The sequence below is a fragment of the Schistocerca americana genome, unplaced genomic scaffold, assembly GCF_021461395.2.
Source record: "Schistocerca americana isolate TAMUIC-IGC-003095 unplaced genomic scaffold, iqSchAmer2.1 HiC_scaffold_282, whole genome shotgun sequence".
In the NCBI taxonomy this organism is placed as follows: Eukaryota; Metazoa; Arthropoda; class Insecta; order Orthoptera; family Acrididae; genus Schistocerca; species Schistocerca americana.
Window position 1 is genome coordinate 77,821 of NW_025725997.1, and position 20,714 is coordinate 98,534.

Here is a 20,714-nt window from a genome sequence, read left to right on the forward strand (position 1 = left end):
GGCGACATACGAAATCCACTGCCCAGCTACGCGTCGGCAACTAACAAAACGCCGACCCTGCCAGGATTCGAACCTGGAATCTTCTGATCCGTAGTCAGACGCGTTATCCGTTGCGCCACAGGGCCAGTGGCAGCATTTCTTTCTACGAGACAAGTGCAATTCGCTAAGAAACGTGTTCTCCATGGCTGAGCAAGCTCCCAAGGAAGGTACCTTTCGTGCAGCTGCGTGGCCGCAGTGCGCCTGCAGAGCTTAGAGCTTGCCACGCATCTGCTCTCGCTGTTCGACAGGTAGCAGAAGGCAAGGCGCGCGTTTTCCCACGTTTTCTCGACGACGAGAGCCGGTTGATGTGCATGTAAGCGTAGCATATGAAACAAGAATAGCACGAAGCATTGGTAGTCAGGTGCCAAAGTCGCAGTATGGCATCAGGTGGCGATCGTATGTTTCTGTGGCCACCACTGGTTTGCAGCAAAGTGAATACCGCTAACTGAAAGCACTCTGTTGTAGCCCCAGTGGCGCAATTGGTTAGCGCACGGTACTTATAAGGCAGTAGCCGTGTGCAGTGCCGGGGTTGTGAGTTCGAGCCTCACCTGGGGCATACTTTTATTTCTTAGCAGCTGTCTCTGACAGCAACAGGAGGCTAGGTTTGAGATGTATCAGCTATTTGAGTAACATAATTGTGCATTCGAGACGCTAGCTGCGTCTTCCTCGGTAGTATAGTGGTTAGTATCCCCGCCTGTCACGCGGGAGACCGGGGTTCGATTCCCCGCCGGGGAGGCACATCCGATTTTTAATTGCTGCTCTATCACTCGCTGAACTTAGTGTAGGTCGTTTGCGGCTACTAGCACCATATCTCTCGCACACAGGCACCTGTCTACAGCGCATCCTCGGTAGTATAGTGGTTAGTATCCCCGCCTGTCACGCGGGAGACCGGGGTTCGATTCCCCGCCGGGGAGATGCGATTTTTATCTCACAACCCTGTTCGAGTGTTGCGCGTATGTGGGTCGTAAGAGCATTAACTTTGCGATCGTGGAGTGTAGTTGGCGCAAAATCTTAAAAAATGCTACAACTTAGGAAGTGGTTCTCGCATTCTTCACATTTCAGAATTGCGGGGAATGCTGTTAACGCTGTATCAAAGCACCCCAGCCGACGCTGTGGGCGTAATAATCGAGCTCGGCACAGTCCGCAAAAGAAATAATTTTAGCAGAGCGTGGTTTCGATCCACGGACCTCTGGGTTATGGGCCCAGCACGCTTCCACTGCGCCACTCTGCTGCCTGGGGTAGCGCCGGCTCTTCGCCACGTGACGTGGGACACTTGGAAAGTGTTGTCTGCGTCGCTTTCACACGCCTGTATTTAATTGCGTATCATCTCCTACAGCTCTCAGCTTGACTTGTCTCGACTTTGCTCGACTGACGCTACGCTGACGCTTGCAGGCAGCGATATTTACCACGATCGACTCGACATGCAGCTGCGAGATGCACAGGAGCAACAAAGCACTCCACGGTGCGGCGACATACGAAATCCACTGCCCAGCTACGCGTCGGCAACTAACAAAACGCCGACCCTGCCAGGATTCGAACCTGGAATCTTCTGATCCGTAGTCAGACGCGTTATCCGTTGCGCCACAGGGCCAGTGGCAGCATTTCTTTCTACGAGACAAGTGCAATTCGCTAAGAAACGTGTTCTCCATGGCTGAGCAAGCTCCCAAGGAAGGTACCTTTCGTGCAGCTGCGTGGCCGCAGTGCGCCTGCAGAGCTTAGAGCTTGCCACGCATCTGCTCTCGCTGTTCGACAGGTAGCAGAAGGCAAGGCGCGCGTTTTCCCACGTTTTCTCGACGACGAGAGCCGGTTGATGTGCATGTAAGCGTAGCATATGAAACAAGAATAGCACGAAGCATTGGTAGTCAGGTGCCAAAGTCGCAGTATGGCATCAGGTGGCGATCGTATGTTTCTGTGGCCACCACTGGTTTGCAGCAAAGTGAATACCGCTAACTGAAAGCACTCTGTTGTAGCCCCAGTGGCGCAATTGGTTAGCGCACGGTACTTATAAGGCAGTAGCCGTGTGCAATGCCGGGGTTGTGAGTTCGAGCCTCACCTGGGGCATACTTTTATTTCTTAGCAGCTGTCTCTGACAGCAACAGGAGGCTAGGTTTGAGATGTATCAGCTATTTGAGTAACATAATTGTGCATTCGAGACGCTAGCTGCGTCTTCCTCGGTAGTATAGTGGTTAGTATCCCCGCCTGTCACGCGGGAGACCGGGGTTCGATTCCCCGCCGGGGAGGCACATCCGATTTTTAATTGCTGCTCTATCACTCGCTGAACTTAGTGTAGGTCGTTTGCGGCTACTAGCACCATATCTCTCGCACACAGGCACCTGTCTACAGCGCATCCTCGGTAGTATAGTGGTTAGTATCCCCGCCTGTCACGCGGGAGACCGGGGTTCGATTCCCCGCCGGGGAGATGCGATTTTTATCTCACAACCCTGTTCGAGTGTTGCGCGTATGTGGGTCGTAAGAGCATTAACTTTGCGATCGTGGAGTGTAGTTGGCGCAAAATCTTAAAAAATGCTACAACTTAGGAAGTGGTTCTCGCATTCTTCACATTTCAGAATTGCGGGGAATGCTGTTAACGCTGTATCAAAGCACCCCAGCCGACGCTGTGGGCGTAATAATCGAGCTCGGCACAGTCCGCAAAAGAAATAATTTTAGCAGAGCGTGGTTTCGATCCACGGACCTCTGGGTTATGGGCCCAGCACGCTTCCACTGCGCCACTCTGCTGCCTGGGGTAGCGCCGGCTCTTCGCCACGTGACGTGGGACACTTGGAAAGTGTTGTCTGCGTCGCTTTCACACGCCTGTATTTAATTGCGTATCATCTCCTACAGCTCTCAGCTTGACTTGTCTCGACTTTGCTCGACTGACGCTACGCTGACGCTTGCAGGCAGCGATATTTACCACGATCGACTCGACATGCAGCTGCGAGATGCACAGGAGCAACAAAGCACTCCACGGTGCGGCGACATACGAAATCCACTGCCCAGCTACGCGTCGGCAACTAACAAAACGCCGACCCTGCCAGGATTCGAACCTGGAATCTTCTGATCCGTAGTCAGACGCGTTATCCGTTGCGCCACAGGGCCAGTGGCAGCATTTCTTTCTACGAGACAAGTGCAATTCGCTAAGAAACGTGTTCTCCATGGCTGAGCAAGCTCCCAAGGAAGGTACCTTTCGTGCAGCTGCGTGGCCGCAGTGCGCCTGCAGAGCTTAGAGCTTGCCACGCATCTGCTCTCGCTGTTCGACAGGTAGCAGAAGGCAAGGCGCGCGTTTTCCCACGTTTTCTCGACGACGAGAGCCGGTTGATGTGCATGTAAGCGTAGCATATGAAACAAGAATAGCACGAAGCATTGGTAGTCAGGTGCCAAAGTCGCAGTATGGCATCAGGTGGCGATCGTATGTTTCTGTGGCCACCACTGGTTTGCAGCAAAGTGAATACCGCTAACTGAAAGCACTCTGTTGTAGCCCCAGTGGCGCAATTGGTTAGCGCACGGTACTTATAAGGCAGTAGCCGTGTGCAATGCCGGGGTTGTGAGTTCGAGCCTCATCTGGGGCATACTTTTATTTCTTAGCAGCTGTCTCTGACAGCAACAGGAGGCTAGGTTTGAGATGTATCAGCTATTTGAGTAACATAATTGTGCATTCGAGACGCTAGCTGCGTCTTCCTCGGTAGTATAGTGGTTAGTATCCCCGCCTGTCACGCGGGAGACCGGGGTTCGATTCCCCGCCGGGGAGGCACATCCGATTTTTAATTGCTGCTCTATCACTCGCTGAACTTAGTGTAGGTCGTTTGCGGCTACTAGCACCATATCTCTCGCACACAGGCACCTGTCTACAGCGCATCCTCGGTAGTATAGTGGTTAGTATCCCCGCCTGTCACGCGGGAGACCGGGGTTCGATTCCCCGCCGGGGAGATGCGATTTTTATCTCACAACCCTGTTCGAGTGTTGCGCGTATGTGGGTCGTAAGAGCATTAACTTTGCGATCGTGGAGTGTAGTTGGCGCAAAATCTTAAAAAATGCTACAACTTAGGAAGTGGTTCTCGCATTCTTCACATTTCAGAATTGCGGGGAATGCTGTTAACGCTGTATCAAAGCACCCCAGCCGACGCTGTGGGCGTAATAATCGAGCTCGGCACAGTCCGCAAAAGAAATAATTTTAGCAGAGCGTGGTTTCGATCCACGGACCTCTGGGTTATGGGCCCAGCACGCTTCCACTGCGCCACTCTGCTGCCTGGGGTAGCGCCGGCTCTTCGCCACGTGACGTGGGACACTTGGAAAGTGTTGTCTGCGTCGCTTTCACACGCCTGTATTTAATTGCGTATCATCTCCTACAGCTCTCAGCTTGACTTGTCTCGACTTTGCTCGACTGACGCTACGCTGACGCTTGCAGGCAGCGATATTTACCACGATCGACTCGACATGCAGCTGCGAGATGCACAGGAGCAACAAAGCACTCCACGGTGCGGCGACATACGAAATCCACTGCCCAGCTACGCGTCGGCAACTAACAAAACGCCGACCCTGCCAGGATTCGAACCTGGAATCTTCTGATCCGTAGTCAGACGCGTTATCCGTTGCGCCACAGGGCCAGTGGCAGCATTTCTTTCTACGAGACAAGTGCAATTCGCTAAGAAACGTGTTCTCCATGGCTGAGCAAGCTCCCAAGGAAGGTACCTTTCGTGCAGCTGCGTGGCCGCAGTGCGCCTGCAGAGCTTAGAGCTTGCCACGCATCTGCTCTCGCTGTTCGACAGGTAGCAGAAGGCAAGGCGCGCGTTTTCCCACGTTTTCTCGACGACGAGAGCCGGTTGATGTGCATGTAAGCGTAGCATATGAAACAAGAATAGCACGAAGCATTGGTAGTCAGGTGCCAAAGTCGCAGTATGGCATCAGGTGGCGATCGTATGTTTCTGTGGCCACCACTGGTTTGCAGCAAAGTGAATACCGCTAACTGAAAGCACTCTGTTGTAGCCCCAGTGGCGCAATTGGTTAGCGCACGGTACTTATAAGGCAGTAGCCGTGTGCAATGCCGGGGTTGTGAGTTCGAGCCTCACCTGGGGCATACTTTTATTTCTTAGCAGCTGTCTCTGACAGCAACAGGAGGCTAGGTTTGAGATGTATCAGCTATTTGAGTAACATAATTGTGCATTCGAGACGCTAGCTGCGTCTTCCTCGGTAGTATAGTGGTTAGTATCCCCGCCTGTCACGCGGGAGACCGGGGTTCGATTCCCCGCCGGGGAGGCACATCCGATTTTTAATTGCTGCTCTATCACTCGCTGAACTTAGTGTAGGTCGTTTGCGGCTACTAGCACCATATCTCTCGCACACAGGCACCTGTCTACAGCGCATCCTCGGTAGTATAGTGGTTAGTATCCCCGCCTGTCACGCGGGAGACCGGGGTTCGATTCCCCGCCGGGGAGATGCGATTTTTATCTCACAACCCTGTTCGAGTGTTGCGCGTATGTGGGTCGTAAGAGCATTAACTTTGCGATCGTGGAGTGTAGTTGGCGCAAAATCTTAAAAAATGCTACAACTTAGGAAGTGGTTCTCGCATTCTTCACATTTCAGAATTGCGGGGAATGCTGTTAACGCTGTATCAAAGCACCCCAGCCGACGCTGTGGGCGTAATAATCGAGCTCGGCACAGTCCGCAAAAGAAATAATTTTAGCAGAGCGTGGTTTCGATCCACGGACCTCTGGGTTATGGGCCCAGCACGCTTCCACTGCGCCACTCTGCTGCCTGGGGTAGCGCCGGCTCTTCGCCACGTGACGTGGGACACTTGGAAAGTGTTGTCTGCGTCGCTTTCACACGCCTGTATTTAATTGCGTATCATCTCCTACAGCTCTCAGCTTGACTTGTCTCGACTTTGCTCGACTGACGCTACGCTGACGCTTGCAGGCAGCGATATTTACCACGATCGACTCGACATGCAGCTGCGAGATGCACAGGAGCAACAAAGCACTCCACGGTGCGGCGACATACGAAATCCACTGCCCAGCTACGCGTCGGCAACTAACAAAACGCCGACCCTGCCAGGATTCGAACCTGGAATCTTCTGATCCGTAGTCAGACGCGTTATCCGTTGCGCCACAGGGCCAGTGGCAGCATTTCTTTCTACGAGACAAGTGCAATTCGCTAAGAAACGTGTTCTCCATGGCTGAGCAAGCTCCCAAGGAAGGTACCTTTCGTGCAGCTGCGTGGCCGCAGTGCGCCTGCAGAGCTTAGAGCTTGCCACGCATCTGCTCTCGCTGTTCGACAGGTAGCAGAAGGCAAGGCGCGCGTTTTCCCACGTTTTCTCGACGACGAGAGCCGGTTGATGTGCATGTAAGCGTAGCATATGAAACAAGAATAGCACGAAGCATTGGTAGTCAGGTGCCAAAGTCGCAGTATGGCATCAGGTGGCGATCGTATGTTTCTGTGGCCACCACTGGTTTGCAGCAAAGTGAATACCGCTAACTGAAAGCACTCTGTTGTAGCCCCAGTGGCGCAATTGGTTAGCGCACGGTACTTATAAGGCAGTAGCCGTGTGCAATGCCGGGGTTGTGAGTTCGAGCCTCACCTGGGGCATACTTTTATTTCTTAGCAGCTGTCTCTGACAGCAACAGGAGGCTAGGTTTGAGATGTATCAGCTATTTGAGTAACATAATTGTGCATTCGAGACGCTAGCTGCGTCTTCCTCGGTAGTATAGTGGTTAGTATCCCCGCCTGTCACGCGGGAGACCGGGGTTCGATTCCCCGCCGGGGAGGCACATCCGATTTTTAATTGCTGCTCTATCACTCGCTGAACTTAGTGTAGGTCGTTTGCGGCTACTAGCACCATATCTCTCGCACACAGGCACCTGTCTACAGCGCATCCTCGGTAGTATAGTGGTTAGTATCCCCGCCTGTCACGCGGGAGACCGGGGTTCGATTCCCCGCCGGGGAGATGCGATTTTTATCTCACAACCCTGTTCGAGTGTTGCGCGTATGTGGGTCGTAAGAGCATTAACTTTGCGATCGTGGAGTGTAGTTGGCGCAAAATCTTAAAAAATGCTACAACTTAGGAAGTGGTTCTCGCATTCTTCACATTTCAGAATTGCGGGGAATGCTGTTAACGCTGTATCAAAGCACCCCAGCCGACGCTGTGGGCGTAAGAATCGAGCTCGGCACAGTCCGCAAAAGAAATAATTTTAGCAGAGCGTGGTTTCGATCCACGGACCTCTGGGTTATGGGCCCAGCACGCTTCCACTGCGCCACTCTGCTGCCTGGGGTAGCGCCGGCTCTTCGCCACGTGACGTGGGACACTTGGAAAGTGTTGTCTGCGTCGCTTTCACACGCCTGTATTTAATTGCGTATCATCTCCTACAGCTCTCAGCTTGACTTGTCTCGACTTTGCTCGACTGACGCTACGCTGACGCTTGCAGGCAGCGATATTTACCACGATCGACTCGACATGCAGCTGCGAGATGCACAGGAGCAACAAAGCACTCCACGGTGCGGCGACATACGAAATCCACTGCCCAGCTACGCGTCGGCAACTAACAAAACGCCGACCCTGCCAGGATTCGAACCTGGAATCTTCTGATCCGTAGTCAGACGCGTTATCCGTTGCGCCACAGGGCCAGTGGCAGCATTTCTTTCTACGAGACAAGTGCAATTCGCTAAGAAACGTGTTCTCCATGGCTGAGCAAGCTCCCAAGGAAGGTACCTTTCGTGCAGCTGCGTGGCCGCAGTGCGCCTGCAGAGCTTAGAGCTTGCCACGCATCTGCTCTCGCTGTTCGACAGGTAGCAGAAGGCAAGGCGCGCGTTTTCCCACGTTTTCTCGACGACGAGAGCCGGTTGATGTGCATGTAAGCGTAGCATATGAAACAAGAATAGCACGAAGCATTGGTAGTCAGGTGCCAAAGTCGCAGTATGGCATCAGGTGGCGATCGTATGTTTCTGTGGCCACCACTGGTTTGCAGCAAAGTGAATACCGCTAACTGAAAGCACTCTGTTGTAGCCCCAGTGGCGCAATTGGTTAGCGCACGGTACTTATAAGGCAGTAGCCGTGTGCAATGCCGGGGTTGTGAGTTCGAGCCTCACCTGGGGCATACTTTTATTTCTTAGCAGCTGTCTCTGACAGCAACAGGAGGCTAGGTTTGAGATGTATCAGCTATTTGAGTAACATAATTGTGCATTCGAGACGCTAGCTGCGTCTTCCTCGGTAGTATAGTGGTTAGTATCCCCGCCTGTCACGCGGGAGACCGGGGTTCGATTCCCCGCCGGGGAGGCACATCCGATTTTTAATTGCTGCTCTATCACTCGCTGAACTTAGTGTAGGTCGTTTGCGGCTACTAGCACCATATCTATCGCACACAGGCACCTGTCTACAGCGCATCCTCGGTAGTATAGTGGTTAGTATCCCCGCCTGTCACGCGGGAGACCGGGGTTCGATTCCCCGCCGGGGAGATGCGATTTTTATCTCACAACCCTGTTCGAGTGTTGCGCGTATGTGGGTCGTAAGAGCATTAACTTTGCGATCGTGGAGTGTAGTTGGCGCAAAATCTTAAAAAATGCTACAACTTAGGAAGTGGTTCTCGCATTCTTCACATTTCAGAATTGCGGGGAATGCTGTTAACGCTGTATCAAAGCACCCCAGCCGACGCTGTGGGCGTAATAATCGAGCTCGGCACAGTCCGCAAAAGAAATAATTTTAGCAGAGCGTGGTTTCGATCCACGGACCTCTGGGTTATGGGCCCAGCACGCTTCCACTGCGCCACTCTGCTGCCTGGGGTAGCGCCGGCTCTTCGCCACGTGACGTGGGACACTTGGAAAGTGTTGTCTGCGTCGCTTTCACACGCCTGTATTTAATTGCGTATCATCTCCTACAGCTCTCAGCTTGACTTGTCTCGACTTTGCTCGACTGACGCTACGCTGACGCTTGCAGGCAGCGATATTTACCACGATCGACTCGACATGCAGCTGCGAGATGCACAGGAGCAACAAAGCACTCCACGGTGCGGCGACATACGAAATCCACTGCCCAGCTACGCGTCGGCAACTAACAAAACGCCGACCCTGCCAGGATTCGAACCTGGAATCTTCTGATCCGTAGTCAGACGCGTTATCCGTTGCGCCACAGGGCCAGTGGCAGCATTTCTTTCTACGAGACAAGTGCAATTCGCTAAGAAACGTGTTCTCCATGGCTGAGCAAGCTCCCAAGGAAGGTACCTTTCGTGCAGCTGCGTGGCCGCAGTGCGCCTGCAGAGCTTAGAGCTTGCCACGCATCTGCTCTCGCTGTTCGACAGGTAGCAGAAGGCAAGGCGCGCGTTTTCCCACGTTTTCTCGACGACGAGAGCCGGTTGATGTGCATGTAAGCGTAGCATATGAAACAAGAATAGCACGAAGCATTGGTAGTCAGGTGCCAAAGTCGCAGTATGGCATCAGGTGGCGATCGTATGTTTCTGTGGCCACCACTGGTTTGCAGCAAAGTGAATACCGCTAACTGAAAGCACTCTGTTGTAGCCCCAGTGGCGCAATTGGTTAGCGCACGGTACTTATAAGGCAGTAGCCGTGTGCAATGCCGGGGTTGTGAGTTCGAGCCTCACCTGGGGCATACTTTTATTTCTTAGCAGCTGTCTCTGACAGCAACAGGAGGCTAGGTTTGAGATGTATCAGCTATTTGAGTAACATAATTGTGCATTCGAGACGCTAGCTGCGTCTTCCTCGGTAGTATAGTGGTTAGTATCCCCGCCTGTCACGCGGGAGACCGGGGTTCGATTCCCCGCCGGGGAGGCACATCCGATTTTTAATTGCTGCTCTATCACTCGCTGAACTTAGTGTAGGTCGTTTGCGGCTACTAGCACCATATCTCTCGCACACAGGCACCTGTCTACAGCGCATCCTCGGTAGTATAGTGGTTAGTATCCCCGCCTGTCACGCGGGAGACCGGGGTTCGATTCCCCGCCGGGGAGATGCGATTTTTATCTCACAACCCTGTTCGAGTGTTGCGCGTATGTGGGTCGTAAGAGCATTAACTTTGCGATCGTGGAGTGTAGTTGGCGCAAAATCTTAAAAAATGCTACAACTTAGGAAGTGGTTCTCGCATTCTTCACATTTCAGAATTGCGGGGAATGCTGTTAACGCTGTATCAAAGCACCCCAGCCGACGCTGTGGGCGTAATAATCGAGCTCGGCACAGTCCGCAAAAGAAATAATTTTAGCAGAGCGTGGTTTCGATCCACGGACCTCTGGGTTATGGGCCCAGCACGCTTCCACTGCGCCACTCTGCTGCCTGGGGTAGCGCCGGCTCTTCGCCACGTGACGTGGGACACTTGGAAAGTGTTGTCTGCGTCGCTTTCACACGCCTGTATTTAATTGCGTATCATCTCCTACAGCTCTCAGCTTGACTTGTCTCGACTTTGCTCGACTGACGCTACGCTGACGCTTGCAGGCAGCGATATTTACCACGATCGACTCGACATGCAGCTGCGAGATGCACAGGAGCAACAAAGCACTCCACGGTGCGGCGACATACGAAATCCACTGCCCAGCTACGCGTCGGCAACTAACAAAACGCCGACCCTGCCAGGATTCGAACCTGGAATCTTCTGATCCGTAGTCAGACGCGTTATCCGTTGCGCCACAGCGCCAGTGGCAGCATTTCTTTCTACGAGACAAGTGCAATTCGCTAAGAAACGTGTTCTCCATGGCTGAGCAAGCTCCCAAGGAAGGTACCTTTCGTGCAGCTGCGTGGCCGCAGTGCGCCTGCAGAGCTTAGAGCTTGCCACGCATCTGCTCTCGCTGTTCGACAGGTAGCAGAAGGCAAGGCGCGCGTTTTCCCACGTTTTCTCGACGACGAGAGCCGGTTGATGTGCATGTAAGCGTAGCATATGAAACAAGAATAGCACGAAGCATTGGTAGTCAGGTGCCAAAGTCGCAGTATGGCATCAGGTGGCGATCGTATGTTTCTGTGGCCACCACTGGTTTGCAGCAAAGTGAATACCGCTAACTGAAAGCACTCTGTTGTAGCCCCAGTGGCGCAATTGGTTAGCGCACGGTACTTATAAGGCAGTAGCCGTGTGCAATGCCGGGGTTGTGAGTTCGAGCCTCACCTGGGGCATACTTTTATTTCTTAGCAGCTGTCTCTGACAGCAACAGGAGGCTAGGTTTGAGATGTATCAGCTATTTGAGTAACATAATTGTGCATTCGAGACGCTAGCTGCGTCTTCCTCGGTAGTATAGTGGTTAGTATCCCCGCCTGTCACGCGGGAGACCGGGGTTCGATTCCCCGCCGGGGAGGCACATCCGATTTTTAATTGCTGCTCTATCACTCGCTGAACTTAGTGTAGGTCGTTTGCGGCTACTAGCACCATATCTCTCGCACACAGGCACCTGTCTACAGCGCATCCTCGGTAGTATAGTGGTTAGTATCCCCGCCTGTCACGCGGGAGACCGGGGTTCGATTCCCCGCCGGGGAGATGCGATTTTTATCTCACAACCCTGTTCGAGTGTTGCGCGTATGTGGGTCGTAAGAGCATTAACTTTGCGATCGTGGAGTGTAGTTGGCGCAAAATCTTAAAAAATGCTACAACTTAGGAAGTGGTTCTCGCATTCTTCACATTTCAGAATTGCGGGGAATGCTGTTAACGCTGTATCAAAGCACCCCAGCCGACGCTGTGGGCGTAATAATCGAGCTCGGCACAGTCCGCAAAAGAAATAATTTTAGCAGAGCGTGGTTTCGATCCACGGACCTCTGGGTTATGGGCCCAGCACGCTTCCACTGCGCCACTCTGCTGCCTGGGGTAGCGCCGGCTCTTCGCCACGTGACGTGGGACACTTGGAAAGTGTTGTCTGCGTCGCTTTCACACGCCTGTATTTAATTGCGTATCATCTCCTACAGCTCTCAGCTTGACTTGTCTCGACTTTGCTCGACTGACGCTACGCTGACGCTTGCAGGCAGCGATATTTACCACGATCGACTCGACATGCAGCTGCGAGATGCACAGGAGCAACAAAGCACTCCACGGTGCGGCGACATACGAAATCCACTGCCCAGCTACGCGTCGGCAACTAACAAAACGCCGACCCTGCCAGGATTCGAACCTGGAATCTTCTGATCCGTAGTCAGACGCGTTATCCGTTGCGCCACAGCGCCAGTGGCAGCATTTCTTTCTACGAGACAAGTGCAATTCGCTAAGAAACGTGTTCTCCATGGCTGAGCAAGCTCCCAAGGAAGGTACCTTTCGTGCAGCTGCGTGGCCGCAGTGCGCCTGCAGAGCTTAGAGCTTGCCACGCATCTGCTCTCGCTGTTCGACAGGTAGCAGAAGGCAAGGCGCGCGTTTTCCCACGTTTTCTCGACGACGAGAGCCGGTTGATGTGCATGTAAGCGTAGCATATGAAACAAGAATAGCACGAAGCATTGGTAGTCAGGTGCCAAAGTCGCAGTATGGCATCAGGTGGCGATCGTATGTTTCTGTGGCCACCACTGGTTTGCAGCAAAGTGAATACCGCTAACTGAAAGCACTCTGTTGTAGCCCCAGTGGCGCAATTGGTTAGCGCATGGTACTTATAAGGCAGTAGCCGTGTGCAATGCCGGGGTTGTGAGTTCGAGCCTCACCTGGGGCATACTTTTATTTCTTAGCAGCTGTCTCTGACAGCAACAGGAGGCTAGGTTTGAGATGTATCAGCTATTTGAGTAACATAATTGTGCATTCGAGACGCTAGCTGCGTATTCCTCGGTAGTATAGTGGTTAGTATCCCCGCCTGTCACGCGGGAGACCGGGGTTCGATTCCCCGCCGGGGAGGCACATCCGATTTTTAATTGCTGCTCTATCACTCGCTGAACTTAGTGTAGGTCGTTTGCGGCTACTAGCACCATATCTCTCGCACACAGGCACCTGTCTACAGCGCATCCACGGTAGTATAGTGGTTAGTATCCCCGCCTGTCACGCGGGAGACCGGGGTTCGATTCCCCGCCGGGGAGATGCGATTTTTATCTCACAACCCTGTTCGAGTGTTGCGCGTATGTGGGTCGTAAGAGCATTAACTTTGCGATCGTGGAGTGTAGTTGGCGCAAAATCTTAAAAAATGCTACAACTTAGGAAGTGGTTCTCGCATTCTTCACATTTCAGAATTGCGGGGAATGCTGTTAACGCTGTATCAAAGCACCCCAGCCGACGCTGTGGGCGTAATAATCGAGCTCGGCACAGTCCGCAAAAGAAATAATTTTAGCAGAGCGTGGTTTCGATCCACGGACCTCTGGGTTATGGGCCCAGCACGCTTCCACTGCGCCACTCTGCTGCCTGGGGTAGCGCCGGCTCTTCGCCACGTGACGTGGGACACTTGGAAAGTGTTGTCTGCGTCGCTTTCACACGCCTGTATTTAATTGCGTATCATCTCCTACAGCTCTCAGCTTGACTTGTCTCGACTTTGCTCGACTGACGCTACGCTGACGCTTGCAGGCAGCGATATTTACCACGATCGACTCGACATGCAGCTGCGAGATGCACAGGAGCAACAAAGCACTCCACGGTGCGGCGACATACGAAATCCACTGCCCAGCTACGCGTCGGCAACTAACAAAACGCCGACCCTGCCAGGATTCGAACCTGGAATCTTCTGATCCGTAGTCAGACGCGTTATCCGTTGCGCCACAGGGCCAGTGGCAGCATTTCTTTCTACGAGACAAGTGCAATTCGCTAAGAAACGTGTTCTCCATGGCTGAGCAAGCTCCCAAGGAAGGTACCTTTCGTGCAGCTGCGTGGCCGCAGTGCGCCTGCAGAGCTTAGAGCTTGCCACGCATCTGCTCTCGCTGTTCGACAGGTAGCAGAAGGCAAGGCGCGCGTTTTCCCACGTTTTCTCGACGACGAGAGCCGGTTGATGTGCATGTAAGCGTAGCATATGAAACAAGAATAGCACGAAGCATTGGTAGTCAGGTGCCAAAGTCGCAGTATGGCATCAGGTGGCGATCGTATGTTTCTGTGGCCACCACTGGTTTGCAGCAAAGTGAATACCGCTAACTGAAAGCACTCTGTTGTAGCCCCAGTGGCGCAATTGGTTAGCGCACGGTACTTATAAGGCAGTAGCCGTGTGCAATGCCGGGGTTGTGAGTTCGAGCCTCACCTGGGGCATACTTTTATTTCTTAGCAGCTGTCTCTGACAGCAACAGGAGGCTAGGTTTGAGATGTATCAGCTATTTGAGTAACATAATTGTGCATTCGAGACGCTAGCTGCGTCTTCCTCGGTAGTATAGTGGTTAGTATCCCCGCCTGTCACGCGGGAGACCGGGGTTCGATTCCCCGCCGGGGAGGCACATCCGATTTTTAATTGCTGCTCTATCACTCGCTGAACTTAGTGTAGGTCGTTTGCGGCTACTAGCACCATATCTCTCGCACACAGGCACCTGTCTACAGCGCATCCTCGGTAGTATAGTGGTTAGTATCCCCGCCTGTCACGCGGGAGACCGGGGTTCGATTCCCCGCCGGGGAGATGCGATTTTTATCTCACAACCCTGTTCGAGTGTTGCGCGTATGTGGGTCGTAAGAGCATTAACTTTGCGATCGTGGAGTGTAGTTGGCGCAAAATCTTAAAAAATGCTACAACTTAGGAAGTGGTTCTCGCATTCTTCACATTTCAGAATTGCGGGGAATGCTGTTAACGCTGTATCAAAGCACCCCAGCCGACGCTGTGGGCGTAATAATCGAGCTCGGCACAGTCCGCAAAAGAAATAATTTTAGCAGAGCGTGGTTTCGATCCACGGACCTCTGGGTTATGGGCCCAGCACGCTTCCACTGCGCCACTCTGCTGCCTGGGGTAGCGCCGGCTCTTCGCCACGTGACGTGGGACACTTGGAAAGTGTTGTCTGCGTCGCTTTCACACGCCTGTATTTAATTGCGTATCATCTCCTACAGCTCTCAGCTTGACTTGTCTCGACTTTGCTCGACTGACGCTACGCTGACGCTTGCAGGCAGCGATATTTACCACGATCGACTCGACATGCAGCTGCGAGATGCACAGGAGCAACAAAGCACTCCACGGTGCGGCGACATACGAAATCCACTGCCCAGCTACGCGTCGGCAACTAACAAAACGCCGACCCTGCCAGGATTCGAACCTGGAATCTTCTGATCCGTAGTCAGACGCGTTATCCGTTGCGCCACAGGGCCAGTGGCAGCATTTCTTTCTACGAGACAAGTGCAATTCGCTAAGAAACGTGTTCTCCATGGCTGAGCAAGCTCCCAAGGAAGGTACCTTTCGTGCAGCTGCGTGGCCGCAGTGCGCCTGCAGAGCTTAGAGCTTGCCACGCATCTGCTCTCGCTGTTCGACAGGTAGCAGAAGACAAGGCGCGCGTTTTCCCACGTTTTCTCGACGACGAGAGCCGGTTGATGTGCATGTAAGCGTAGCATATGAAACAAGAATAGCACGAAGCATTGGTAGTCAGGTGCCAAAGTCGCAGTATGGCATCAGGTGGCGATCGTATGTTTCTGTGGCCACCACTGGTTTGCAGCAAAGTGAATACCGCTAACTGAAAGCACTCTGTTGTAGCCCCAGTGGCGCAATTGGTTAGCGCACGGTACTTATAAGGCAGTAGCCGTGTGCAATGCCGGGGTTGTGAGTTCGAGCCTCACCTGGGGCATACTTTTATTTCTTAGCAGCTGTCTCTGACAGCAACAGGAGGCTAGGTTTGAGATGTATCAGCTATTTGAGTACCATAATTGTGCATTCGAGACGCTAGCTGCGTCTTCCTCGGTAGTATAGTGGTTAGTATCCCCGCCTGTCACGCGGGAGACCGGGGTTCGATTCCCCGCCGGGGAGGCACATCCGATTTTTAATTGCTGCTCTATCACTCGCTGAACTTAGTGTAGGTCGTTTGCGGCTACTAGCACCATATCTCTCGCACACAGGCACCTGTCTACAGCGCATCCTCGGTAGTATAGTGGTTAGTATCCCCGCCTGTCACGCGGGAGACCGGGGTTCGATTCCCCGCCGGGGAGATGCGGTTTTTATCTCACAACCCTGTTCGAGTGTTGCGCGTATGTGGGTCGTAAGAGCATTAACTTTGCGATCGTGGAGTGTAGTTGGCGCAAAATCTTAAAAAATGCTACAACTTAGGAAGTGGTTCTCGCATTCTTCACATTTCAGAATTGCGGGGAATGCTGTTAACGCTGTATCAAAGCACCCCAGCCGACGCTGTGGGCGTAATAATCGAGCTCGGCACAGTCCGCAAAAGAAATAATTTTAGCAGAGCGTGGTTTCGATCCACGGACCTCTGGGTTATGGGCCCAGCACGCTTCCACTGCGCCACTCTGCTGCCTGGGGTAGCGCCGGCTCTTCGCCACGTGACGTGGGACACTTGGAAAGTGTTGTCTGCGTCGCTTTCACACGCCTGTATTTAATTGCGTATCATCTCCTACAGCTCTCAGCTTGACTTGTCTCGACTTTGCTCGACTGACGCTACGCTGACGCTTGCAGGCAGCGATATTTACCACGATCGACTCGACATGCAGCTGCGAGATGCACAGGAGCAACAAAGCACTCCACGGTGCGGCGACATACGAAATCCACTGCCCAGCTACGCGTCGGCAACTAACAAAACGCCGACCCTGCCAGGATTCGAACCTGGAATCTTCTGATCCGTAGTCAGACGCGTTATCCGTTGCGCCACAGGGCCAGTGGCAGCATTTCTTTCTACGAGACAAGTGCAATTCGCTAAGAAACGTGTTCTCCATGGCTGAGCAAGCTCCCAAGGAAGGTACCTTTCGTGCAGCTGCGTGGCCGCAGTGCGCCTGCAGAGCTTAGAGCTTGCCACGCATCTGCTCTCGCTGTTCGACAGGTAGCAGAAGGCAAGGCGCGCGTTTTCCCACGTTTTCTCGACGACGAGAGCCGGTTGATGTGCATGTAAGCGTAGCATATGAAACAAGAATAGCACGAAGCATTGGTAGTCAGGTGCCAAAGTCGCAGTATGGCATCAGGTGGCGATCGTATGTTTCTGTGGCCACCACTGGTTTGCAGCAAAGTGAATACCGCTAACTGAAAGCACTCTGTTGTAGCCCCAGTGGCGCAATTGGTTAGCGCATGGTACTTATAAGGCAGTAGCCGTGTGCAATGCCGGGGTTGTGAGTTCGAGCCTCACCTGGGGCATACTTTTATTTCTTAGCAGCTGTCTCTGACAGCAACAGGAGGCTAGGTTTGAGATGTATCAGCTATTTGAGTAACATAATTGTGCATTCGAGACGCTAGCTGCGTCTTCCTCGGTAGTATAGTGGTTAGTATCCCCGCCTGTCACGCGGGAGACCGGGGTTCGATTCCCCGCCGGGGAGGCACATCCGATTTTTAATTGCTGCTCTATCACTCGCTGAACTTAGTGTAGGTCGTTTGCGGCTACTAGCACCATATCTCTCGCACACAGGCACCTGTCTACAGCGCATCCTCGGTAGTATAGTGGTTAGTATCCCCGCATGTCACGCGGGAGACCGGGGTTCGATTCCCCGCCGGGGAGATGCGATTTTTATCTCACAACCCTGTTCGAGTGTTGCGCGTATGTGGGTCGTAAGAGCATTAACTTTGCGATCGTGGAGTGTAGTTGGCGCAAAATCTTAAAAAATGCTACAACTTAGGAAGTGGTTCTCGCATTCTTCACATTTCAGAATTGCGGGGAATGCTGTTAACGCTGTATCAAAGCACCCCAGCCGACGCTGTGGGCGTAATAATCGAGCTCGGCACAGTCCGCAAAAGAAATAATTTTAGCAGAGCGTGGTTTCGATCCACGGACCTCTGGGTTATGGGCCCAGCACGCTTCCACTGCGCCACTCTGCTGCCTGGGGTAGCGCCGGCTCTTCGCCACGTGACGTGGGACACTTGGAAAGTGTTGTCTGCGTCGCTTTCACACGCCTGTATTTAATTGCGTATCATCTCCTACAGCTCTCAGCTTGACTTGTCTCGACTTTGCTCGACTGACGCTACGCTGACGCTTGCAGGCAGCGATATTTACCACGATCGACTCGACATGCAGCTGCGAGATGCACAGGAGCAACAAAGCACTCCACGGTGCGGCGACATACGAAATCCACTGCCCAGCTACGCGTCGGCAACTAACAAAACGCCGACCCTGCCAGGATTCGAACCTGGAATCTTCTGATCCGTAGTCAGACGCGTTATCCGTTGCGCCACAGGGCCAGTGGCAGCATTTCTTTCTACGAGACAAGTGCAATTCGCTAAGAAACGTGTTCTCCATGGCTGAGCAAGCTCCCAAGGAAGGTACCTTTCGTGCAGCTGCGTGGCCGCAGTGCGCCTGCAGAGCTTAGAGCTTGCCACGCATCTGCTCTCGCTGTTCGACAGGTAGCAGAAGGCAAGGCGCGCGTTTTCCCACGTTTTCTCGACGACGAGAGCCGGTTGATGTGCATGTAAGCGTAGCATATGAAACAAGAATAGCACGAAGCATTGGTAGTCAGGTGCCAAAGTCGCAGTATGGCATCAGGTGGCGATCGTATGTTTCTGTGGCCACCACTGGTTTGCAGCAAAGTGAATACCGCTAACTGAAAGCACTCTGTTGTAGCCCCAGTGGCGCAATTGGTTAGCGCACGGTACTTATAAGGCAGTAGCCGTGTGCAATGCCGGGGTTGTGAGTTCGAGCCTCACCTGGGGCATACTTTTATTTCTTAGCAGCTGTCTCTGACAGCAACAGGAGGCTAGGTTTGAGATGTATCAGCTATTTGAGTAACATAATTGTGCATTCGAGACGCTAGCTGCGTCTTCCTCGGTAGTATAGTGGTTAGTATCCCCGCCTGTCACGCGGGAGACCGGGGTTCGATTCCCCGCCGGGGAGGCACATCCGATTTTTAATTGCTGCTCTATCACTCGCTGAACTTAGTGTAGGTCGTTTGCGGCTACTAGCACCATATCTCTCGCACACAGGCACCTGTCTACAGCGCATCCTCGGTAGTATAGTGGTTAGTATCCCCGCCTGTCACGCGGGAGACCGGGGTTCGATTCCCCGCCGGGGAGATGCGATTTTTATCTCACAACCCTGTTCGAGTGTTGCGCGTATGTGGGTCGTAAGAGCATTAACTTTGCGATCGTGGAGTGTAGTTGGCGCAAAATCTTAAAAAATGCTACAACTTAGGAAGTGGTTCTCGCATTCTTCACATTTCAGAATTGCGGGGAATGCTGTTAACGCTGTATCAAAGCACCCCAGCCGACGCTGTGGGCGTAATAATCGAGCTCGGCACAGTCCGCAAAAGAAATAATTTTAGCAGAGCGTGGTTTCGATCCACGGACCTCTGGGTTATGGGCCCAGCACGCTTCCACTGCGCCACTCTGCTGCCTGGGGTAGCGCCGGCTCTTCGCCACGTGACGTGGGACACTTGGAAAGTGTTGTCTGCGTCGCTTTCACACGCCTGTATTTAATTGCGTATCATCTCCTACAGCTCTCAGCTTGACTTGTCTCGACTTTGCTCGACTGACGCTACGCTGACGCTTGCAGGCAGCGATATTTACCACGATCGACTCGACATGCAGCTGCGAGATGCACAGGAGCAACAAAGCACTCCACGGTGCGGCGACATACGAAATCCACTGCCCAGCTACGCGTCGGCAACTAACAAAACGCCGACCCTGCCAGGATTCGAACCTGGAATCTTCTGATCCGTAGTCAGACGCGTTATCCGTTGCGCCACAGGGCCAGTGGCAGCATTTCTTTCTACGAGACAAGTGCAATTCGCTAAGAAACGTGTTCTCCATGGCTGAGCAAGCTCCCAAGGAAGGTACCTTTCGTGCAGCTGCGTGGCCGCAGTGCGCCTGCAGAGCTTAGAGCTTGCCACGCATCTGCTCTCGCTGTTCGACAGGTAGCAGAAGGCAAGGCGCGCGTTTTCCCACGTTTTCTCGACGACGAGAGCCGGTTGATGTGCATGTAAGCGTAGCATATGAAACAAGAATAGCACGAAGCATTGGTAGTCAGGTGCCAAAGTCGCAGTATGGCATCAGGTGGCGATCGTATGTTTCTGTGGCCACCACTGGTTTGCAGCAAAGTGAATACCGCTAACTGAAAGCACTCTGTTGTAGCCCCAGTGGCGCAATTGGTTAGCGCACGGTACTTATAAGGCAGTAGCCGTGTGCAATGCCGGGGTTGTGAGTTCGAGCCTCACCTGGGGCATACTTTTATTTCTTAGCAGCTGTCTCTGACAGCAACAGGAGGCTAGGTTTGAGATGTATCAGCTATTTGAGTAACATAATTGTGCATTCGAGACGCTAGCTGCGTCTTCCTCGGTAGTATAGTGGTTAGTATCCCCGCCTGTCACGCGGGAGACCGGGGTTCGATTCCCCGCCGGGGAGGCACATCCGATTTTTAATTGCTGCTCTATCACTCGCTGAACTTAGTGTAGGTCGTTTGCGGCTACTAGCACCATATCTCTCGCACACAGGCACCTGTCTACAGCGCATCCTCGGTAGTATAGTGGTTAGTATCCCCGCCTGTCACGCGGGAGACCGGGGTTCGATTCCCCGCCGGGGAGATGCGATTTTTATCTCACAACCCTGTTCGAGTGTTGCGCGTATGTGGGTCGTAAGAGCATTAACTTTGCGATCGTGGAGTGTAGTTGGCGCAAAATCTTAAAAAATGCTACAACTTAGGAAGTGGTTCTCGCATTCTTCACATTTCAGAATTGCGGGGAATGCTGTTAACGCTGTATCAAAGCACCCCAGCCGACG

General features: G+C 53.0%; 69 non-coding genes across 69 annotated transcripts; 42 read left to right on the forward strand and 27 right to left on the reverse strand.

Moving 5' to 3' along the window:
- Positions 1-52: 52 nt before the first annotated feature.
- Positions 53-125, reverse strand: Trnar-acg. The gene has a single exon. It is a non-coding gene; the product is annotated as a tRNA-Arg (tRNA).
- Positions 126-503: 378 nt separating this feature from the next.
- On the forward strand, positions 504-595 carry Trnai-uau. The gene is given in 2 exon segments: positions 504-541; positions 560-595. It is a non-coding gene; the product is annotated as a tRNA-Ile (tRNA).
- Positions 596-702: 107 nt separating this feature from the next.
- On the forward strand, positions 703-774 carry Trnad-guc. The gene has a single exon. It is a non-coding gene; the product is annotated as a tRNA-Asp (tRNA).
- A 107-nt stretch (positions 775-881) lies between these two features.
- On the forward strand, positions 882-953 carry Trnad-guc. Its single transcript has one exon. It is a non-coding gene; the product is annotated as a tRNA-Asp (tRNA).
- Positions 954-1,198: 245 nt separating this feature from the next.
- Trnam-cau lies at positions 1,199-1,270 on the reverse strand. Its single transcript has one exon. It is a non-coding gene; the product is annotated as a tRNA-Met (tRNA).
- A 287-nt stretch (positions 1,271-1,557) lies between these two features.
- Trnar-acg lies at positions 1,558-1,630 on the reverse strand. Its single transcript has one exon. It is a non-coding gene; the product is annotated as a tRNA-Arg (tRNA).
- A 378-nt stretch (positions 1,631-2,008) lies between these two features.
- Positions 2,009-2,100, forward strand: Trnai-uau. The gene is given in 2 exon segments: positions 2,009-2,046; positions 2,065-2,100. It is a non-coding gene; the product is annotated as a tRNA-Ile (tRNA).
- A 107-nt stretch (positions 2,101-2,207) lies between these two features.
- Trnad-guc lies at positions 2,208-2,279 on the forward strand. The gene has a single exon. It is a non-coding gene; the product is annotated as a tRNA-Asp (tRNA).
- Positions 2,280-2,386: 107 nt separating this feature from the next.
- Positions 2,387-2,458, forward strand: Trnad-guc. The gene has a single exon. It is a non-coding gene; the product is annotated as a tRNA-Asp (tRNA).
- Positions 2,459-2,703: 245 nt separating this feature from the next.
- Trnam-cau lies at positions 2,704-2,775 on the reverse strand. The gene has a single exon. It is a non-coding gene; the product is annotated as a tRNA-Met (tRNA).
- A 287-nt stretch (positions 2,776-3,062) lies between these two features.
- Positions 3,063-3,135, reverse strand: Trnar-acg. Its single transcript has one exon. It is a non-coding gene; the product is annotated as a tRNA-Arg (tRNA).
- A 378-nt stretch (positions 3,136-3,513) lies between these two features.
- Trnai-uau lies at positions 3,514-3,605 on the forward strand. Its single transcript is given in 2 exon segments — positions 3,514-3,551; positions 3,570-3,605. It is a non-coding gene; the product is annotated as a tRNA-Ile (tRNA).
- Positions 3,606-3,712: 107 nt separating this feature from the next.
- Positions 3,713-3,784, forward strand: Trnad-guc. Its single transcript has one exon. It is a non-coding gene; the product is annotated as a tRNA-Asp (tRNA).
- A 107-nt stretch (positions 3,785-3,891) lies between these two features.
- On the forward strand, positions 3,892-3,963 carry Trnad-guc. Its single transcript has one exon. It is a non-coding gene; the product is annotated as a tRNA-Asp (tRNA).
- Positions 3,964-4,208: 245 nt separating this feature from the next.
- Trnam-cau lies at positions 4,209-4,280 on the reverse strand. Its single transcript has one exon. It is a non-coding gene; the product is annotated as a tRNA-Met (tRNA).
- A 287-nt stretch (positions 4,281-4,567) lies between these two features.
- Positions 4,568-4,640, reverse strand: Trnar-acg. Its single transcript has one exon. It is a non-coding gene; the product is annotated as a tRNA-Arg (tRNA).
- Positions 4,641-5,018: 378 nt separating this feature from the next.
- Trnai-uau lies at positions 5,019-5,110 on the forward strand. Its single transcript is given in 2 exon segments — positions 5,019-5,056; positions 5,075-5,110. It is a non-coding gene; the product is annotated as a tRNA-Ile (tRNA).
- Positions 5,111-5,217: 107 nt separating this feature from the next.
- On the forward strand, positions 5,218-5,289 carry Trnad-guc. The gene has a single exon. It is a non-coding gene; the product is annotated as a tRNA-Asp (tRNA).
- Positions 5,290-5,396: 107 nt separating this feature from the next.
- On the forward strand, positions 5,397-5,468 carry Trnad-guc. The gene has a single exon. It is a non-coding gene; the product is annotated as a tRNA-Asp (tRNA).
- Positions 5,469-5,713: 245 nt separating this feature from the next.
- Trnam-cau lies at positions 5,714-5,785 on the reverse strand. Its single transcript has one exon. It is a non-coding gene; the product is annotated as a tRNA-Met (tRNA).
- Positions 5,786-6,072: 287 nt separating this feature from the next.
- Trnar-acg lies at positions 6,073-6,145 on the reverse strand. The gene has a single exon. It is a non-coding gene; the product is annotated as a tRNA-Arg (tRNA).
- A 378-nt stretch (positions 6,146-6,523) lies between these two features.
- On the forward strand, positions 6,524-6,615 carry Trnai-uau. Its single transcript is given in 2 exon segments — positions 6,524-6,561; positions 6,580-6,615. It is a non-coding gene; the product is annotated as a tRNA-Ile (tRNA).
- Positions 6,616-6,722: 107 nt separating this feature from the next.
- Positions 6,723-6,794, forward strand: Trnad-guc. Its single transcript has one exon. It is a non-coding gene; the product is annotated as a tRNA-Asp (tRNA).
- Positions 6,795-6,901: 107 nt separating this feature from the next.
- On the forward strand, positions 6,902-6,973 carry Trnad-guc. Its single transcript has one exon. It is a non-coding gene; the product is annotated as a tRNA-Asp (tRNA).
- Positions 6,974-7,218: 245 nt separating this feature from the next.
- Positions 7,219-7,290, reverse strand: Trnam-cau. The gene has a single exon. It is a non-coding gene; the product is annotated as a tRNA-Met (tRNA).
- A 287-nt stretch (positions 7,291-7,577) lies between these two features.
- Trnar-acg lies at positions 7,578-7,650 on the reverse strand. The gene has a single exon. It is a non-coding gene; the product is annotated as a tRNA-Arg (tRNA).
- A 378-nt stretch (positions 7,651-8,028) lies between these two features.
- Positions 8,029-8,120, forward strand: Trnai-uau. Its single transcript is given in 2 exon segments — positions 8,029-8,066; positions 8,085-8,120. It is a non-coding gene; the product is annotated as a tRNA-Ile (tRNA).
- Positions 8,121-8,227: 107 nt separating this feature from the next.
- On the forward strand, positions 8,228-8,299 carry Trnad-guc. The gene has a single exon. It is a non-coding gene; the product is annotated as a tRNA-Asp (tRNA).
- Positions 8,300-8,406: 107 nt separating this feature from the next.
- Trnad-guc lies at positions 8,407-8,478 on the forward strand. The gene has a single exon. It is a non-coding gene; the product is annotated as a tRNA-Asp (tRNA).
- A 245-nt stretch (positions 8,479-8,723) lies between these two features.
- Positions 8,724-8,795, reverse strand: Trnam-cau. Its single transcript has one exon. It is a non-coding gene; the product is annotated as a tRNA-Met (tRNA).
- Positions 8,796-9,082: 287 nt separating this feature from the next.
- Trnar-acg lies at positions 9,083-9,155 on the reverse strand. Its single transcript has one exon. It is a non-coding gene; the product is annotated as a tRNA-Arg (tRNA).
- A 378-nt stretch (positions 9,156-9,533) lies between these two features.
- Trnai-uau lies at positions 9,534-9,625 on the forward strand. The gene is given in 2 exon segments: positions 9,534-9,571; positions 9,590-9,625. It is a non-coding gene; the product is annotated as a tRNA-Ile (tRNA).
- Positions 9,626-9,732: 107 nt separating this feature from the next.
- Trnad-guc lies at positions 9,733-9,804 on the forward strand. Its single transcript has one exon. It is a non-coding gene; the product is annotated as a tRNA-Asp (tRNA).
- Positions 9,805-9,911: 107 nt separating this feature from the next.
- On the forward strand, positions 9,912-9,983 carry Trnad-guc. Its single transcript has one exon. It is a non-coding gene; the product is annotated as a tRNA-Asp (tRNA).
- A 245-nt stretch (positions 9,984-10,228) lies between these two features.
- On the reverse strand, positions 10,229-10,300 carry Trnam-cau. Its single transcript has one exon. It is a non-coding gene; the product is annotated as a tRNA-Met (tRNA).
- Positions 10,301-10,587: 287 nt separating this feature from the next.
- Positions 10,588-10,660, reverse strand: Trnar-acg. Its single transcript has one exon. It is a non-coding gene; the product is annotated as a tRNA-Arg (tRNA).
- A 378-nt stretch (positions 10,661-11,038) lies between these two features.
- On the forward strand, positions 11,039-11,130 carry Trnai-uau. Its single transcript is given in 2 exon segments — positions 11,039-11,076; positions 11,095-11,130. It is a non-coding gene; the product is annotated as a tRNA-Ile (tRNA).
- A 107-nt stretch (positions 11,131-11,237) lies between these two features.
- Positions 11,238-11,309, forward strand: Trnad-guc. Its single transcript has one exon. It is a non-coding gene; the product is annotated as a tRNA-Asp (tRNA).
- Positions 11,310-11,416: 107 nt separating this feature from the next.
- Trnad-guc lies at positions 11,417-11,488 on the forward strand. Its single transcript has one exon. It is a non-coding gene; the product is annotated as a tRNA-Asp (tRNA).
- A 245-nt stretch (positions 11,489-11,733) lies between these two features.
- Trnam-cau lies at positions 11,734-11,805 on the reverse strand. Its single transcript has one exon. It is a non-coding gene; the product is annotated as a tRNA-Met (tRNA).
- Positions 11,806-12,092: 287 nt separating this feature from the next.
- Trnar-acg lies at positions 12,093-12,165 on the reverse strand. The gene has a single exon. It is a non-coding gene; the product is annotated as a tRNA-Arg (tRNA).
- Positions 12,166-12,543: 378 nt separating this feature from the next.
- Trnai-uau lies at positions 12,544-12,635 on the forward strand. Its single transcript is given in 2 exon segments — positions 12,544-12,581; positions 12,600-12,635. It is a non-coding gene; the product is annotated as a tRNA-Ile (tRNA).
- Positions 12,636-12,742: 107 nt separating this feature from the next.
- Trnad-guc lies at positions 12,743-12,814 on the forward strand. Its single transcript has one exon. It is a non-coding gene; the product is annotated as a tRNA-Asp (tRNA).
- Positions 12,815-12,921: 107 nt separating this feature from the next.
- Positions 12,922-12,993, forward strand: Trnad-guc. The gene has a single exon. It is a non-coding gene; the product is annotated as a tRNA-Asp (tRNA).
- Positions 12,994-13,238: 245 nt separating this feature from the next.
- On the reverse strand, positions 13,239-13,310 carry Trnam-cau. Its single transcript has one exon. It is a non-coding gene; the product is annotated as a tRNA-Met (tRNA).
- A 287-nt stretch (positions 13,311-13,597) lies between these two features.
- Trnar-acg lies at positions 13,598-13,670 on the reverse strand. Its single transcript has one exon. It is a non-coding gene; the product is annotated as a tRNA-Arg (tRNA).
- Positions 13,671-14,048: 378 nt separating this feature from the next.
- On the forward strand, positions 14,049-14,140 carry Trnai-uau. Its single transcript is given in 2 exon segments — positions 14,049-14,086; positions 14,105-14,140. It is a non-coding gene; the product is annotated as a tRNA-Ile (tRNA).
- Positions 14,141-14,247: 107 nt separating this feature from the next.
- Positions 14,248-14,319, forward strand: Trnad-guc. The gene has a single exon. It is a non-coding gene; the product is annotated as a tRNA-Asp (tRNA).
- Positions 14,320-14,426: 107 nt separating this feature from the next.
- Positions 14,427-14,498, forward strand: Trnad-guc. Its single transcript has one exon. It is a non-coding gene; the product is annotated as a tRNA-Asp (tRNA).
- Positions 14,499-14,743: 245 nt separating this feature from the next.
- Trnam-cau lies at positions 14,744-14,815 on the reverse strand. Its single transcript has one exon. It is a non-coding gene; the product is annotated as a tRNA-Met (tRNA).
- A 287-nt stretch (positions 14,816-15,102) lies between these two features.
- Trnar-acg lies at positions 15,103-15,175 on the reverse strand. The gene has a single exon. It is a non-coding gene; the product is annotated as a tRNA-Arg (tRNA).
- Positions 15,176-15,553: 378 nt separating this feature from the next.
- Positions 15,554-15,645, forward strand: Trnai-uau. Its single transcript is given in 2 exon segments — positions 15,554-15,591; positions 15,610-15,645. It is a non-coding gene; the product is annotated as a tRNA-Ile (tRNA).
- Positions 15,646-15,752: 107 nt separating this feature from the next.
- On the forward strand, positions 15,753-15,824 carry Trnad-guc. Its single transcript has one exon. It is a non-coding gene; the product is annotated as a tRNA-Asp (tRNA).
- Positions 15,825-15,931: 107 nt separating this feature from the next.
- On the forward strand, positions 15,932-16,003 carry Trnad-guc. The gene has a single exon. It is a non-coding gene; the product is annotated as a tRNA-Asp (tRNA).
- A 245-nt stretch (positions 16,004-16,248) lies between these two features.
- Positions 16,249-16,320, reverse strand: Trnam-cau. Its single transcript has one exon. It is a non-coding gene; the product is annotated as a tRNA-Met (tRNA).
- A 287-nt stretch (positions 16,321-16,607) lies between these two features.
- Trnar-acg lies at positions 16,608-16,680 on the reverse strand. Its single transcript has one exon. It is a non-coding gene; the product is annotated as a tRNA-Arg (tRNA).
- A 378-nt stretch (positions 16,681-17,058) lies between these two features.
- Trnai-uau lies at positions 17,059-17,150 on the forward strand. Its single transcript is given in 2 exon segments — positions 17,059-17,096; positions 17,115-17,150. It is a non-coding gene; the product is annotated as a tRNA-Ile (tRNA).
- Positions 17,151-17,257: 107 nt separating this feature from the next.
- Positions 17,258-17,329, forward strand: Trnad-guc. The gene has a single exon. It is a non-coding gene; the product is annotated as a tRNA-Asp (tRNA).
- A 107-nt stretch (positions 17,330-17,436) lies between these two features.
- Positions 17,437-17,508, forward strand: Trnad-guc. The gene has a single exon. It is a non-coding gene; the product is annotated as a tRNA-Asp (tRNA).
- A 245-nt stretch (positions 17,509-17,753) lies between these two features.
- On the reverse strand, positions 17,754-17,825 carry Trnam-cau. The gene has a single exon. It is a non-coding gene; the product is annotated as a tRNA-Met (tRNA).
- Positions 17,826-18,112: 287 nt separating this feature from the next.
- Positions 18,113-18,185, reverse strand: Trnar-acg. Its single transcript has one exon. It is a non-coding gene; the product is annotated as a tRNA-Arg (tRNA).
- Positions 18,186-18,563: 378 nt separating this feature from the next.
- Trnai-uau lies at positions 18,564-18,655 on the forward strand. The gene is given in 2 exon segments: positions 18,564-18,601; positions 18,620-18,655. It is a non-coding gene; the product is annotated as a tRNA-Ile (tRNA).
- A 107-nt stretch (positions 18,656-18,762) lies between these two features.
- On the forward strand, positions 18,763-18,834 carry Trnad-guc. Its single transcript has one exon. It is a non-coding gene; the product is annotated as a tRNA-Asp (tRNA).
- A 107-nt stretch (positions 18,835-18,941) lies between these two features.
- Positions 18,942-19,013, forward strand: Trnad-guc. The gene has a single exon. It is a non-coding gene; the product is annotated as a tRNA-Asp (tRNA).
- Positions 19,014-19,258: 245 nt separating this feature from the next.
- Positions 19,259-19,330, reverse strand: Trnam-cau. The gene has a single exon. It is a non-coding gene; the product is annotated as a tRNA-Met (tRNA).
- A 287-nt stretch (positions 19,331-19,617) lies between these two features.
- Trnar-acg lies at positions 19,618-19,690 on the reverse strand. Its single transcript has one exon. It is a non-coding gene; the product is annotated as a tRNA-Arg (tRNA).
- A 378-nt stretch (positions 19,691-20,068) lies between these two features.
- On the forward strand, positions 20,069-20,160 carry Trnai-uau. The gene is given in 2 exon segments: positions 20,069-20,106; positions 20,125-20,160. It is a non-coding gene; the product is annotated as a tRNA-Ile (tRNA).
- A 107-nt stretch (positions 20,161-20,267) lies between these two features.
- Positions 20,268-20,339, forward strand: Trnad-guc. The gene has a single exon. It is a non-coding gene; the product is annotated as a tRNA-Asp (tRNA).
- A 107-nt stretch (positions 20,340-20,446) lies between these two features.
- Trnad-guc lies at positions 20,447-20,518 on the forward strand. Its single transcript has one exon. It is a non-coding gene; the product is annotated as a tRNA-Asp (tRNA).
- The last annotated feature ends 196 nt before the right edge of the window (positions 20,519-20,714 follow it).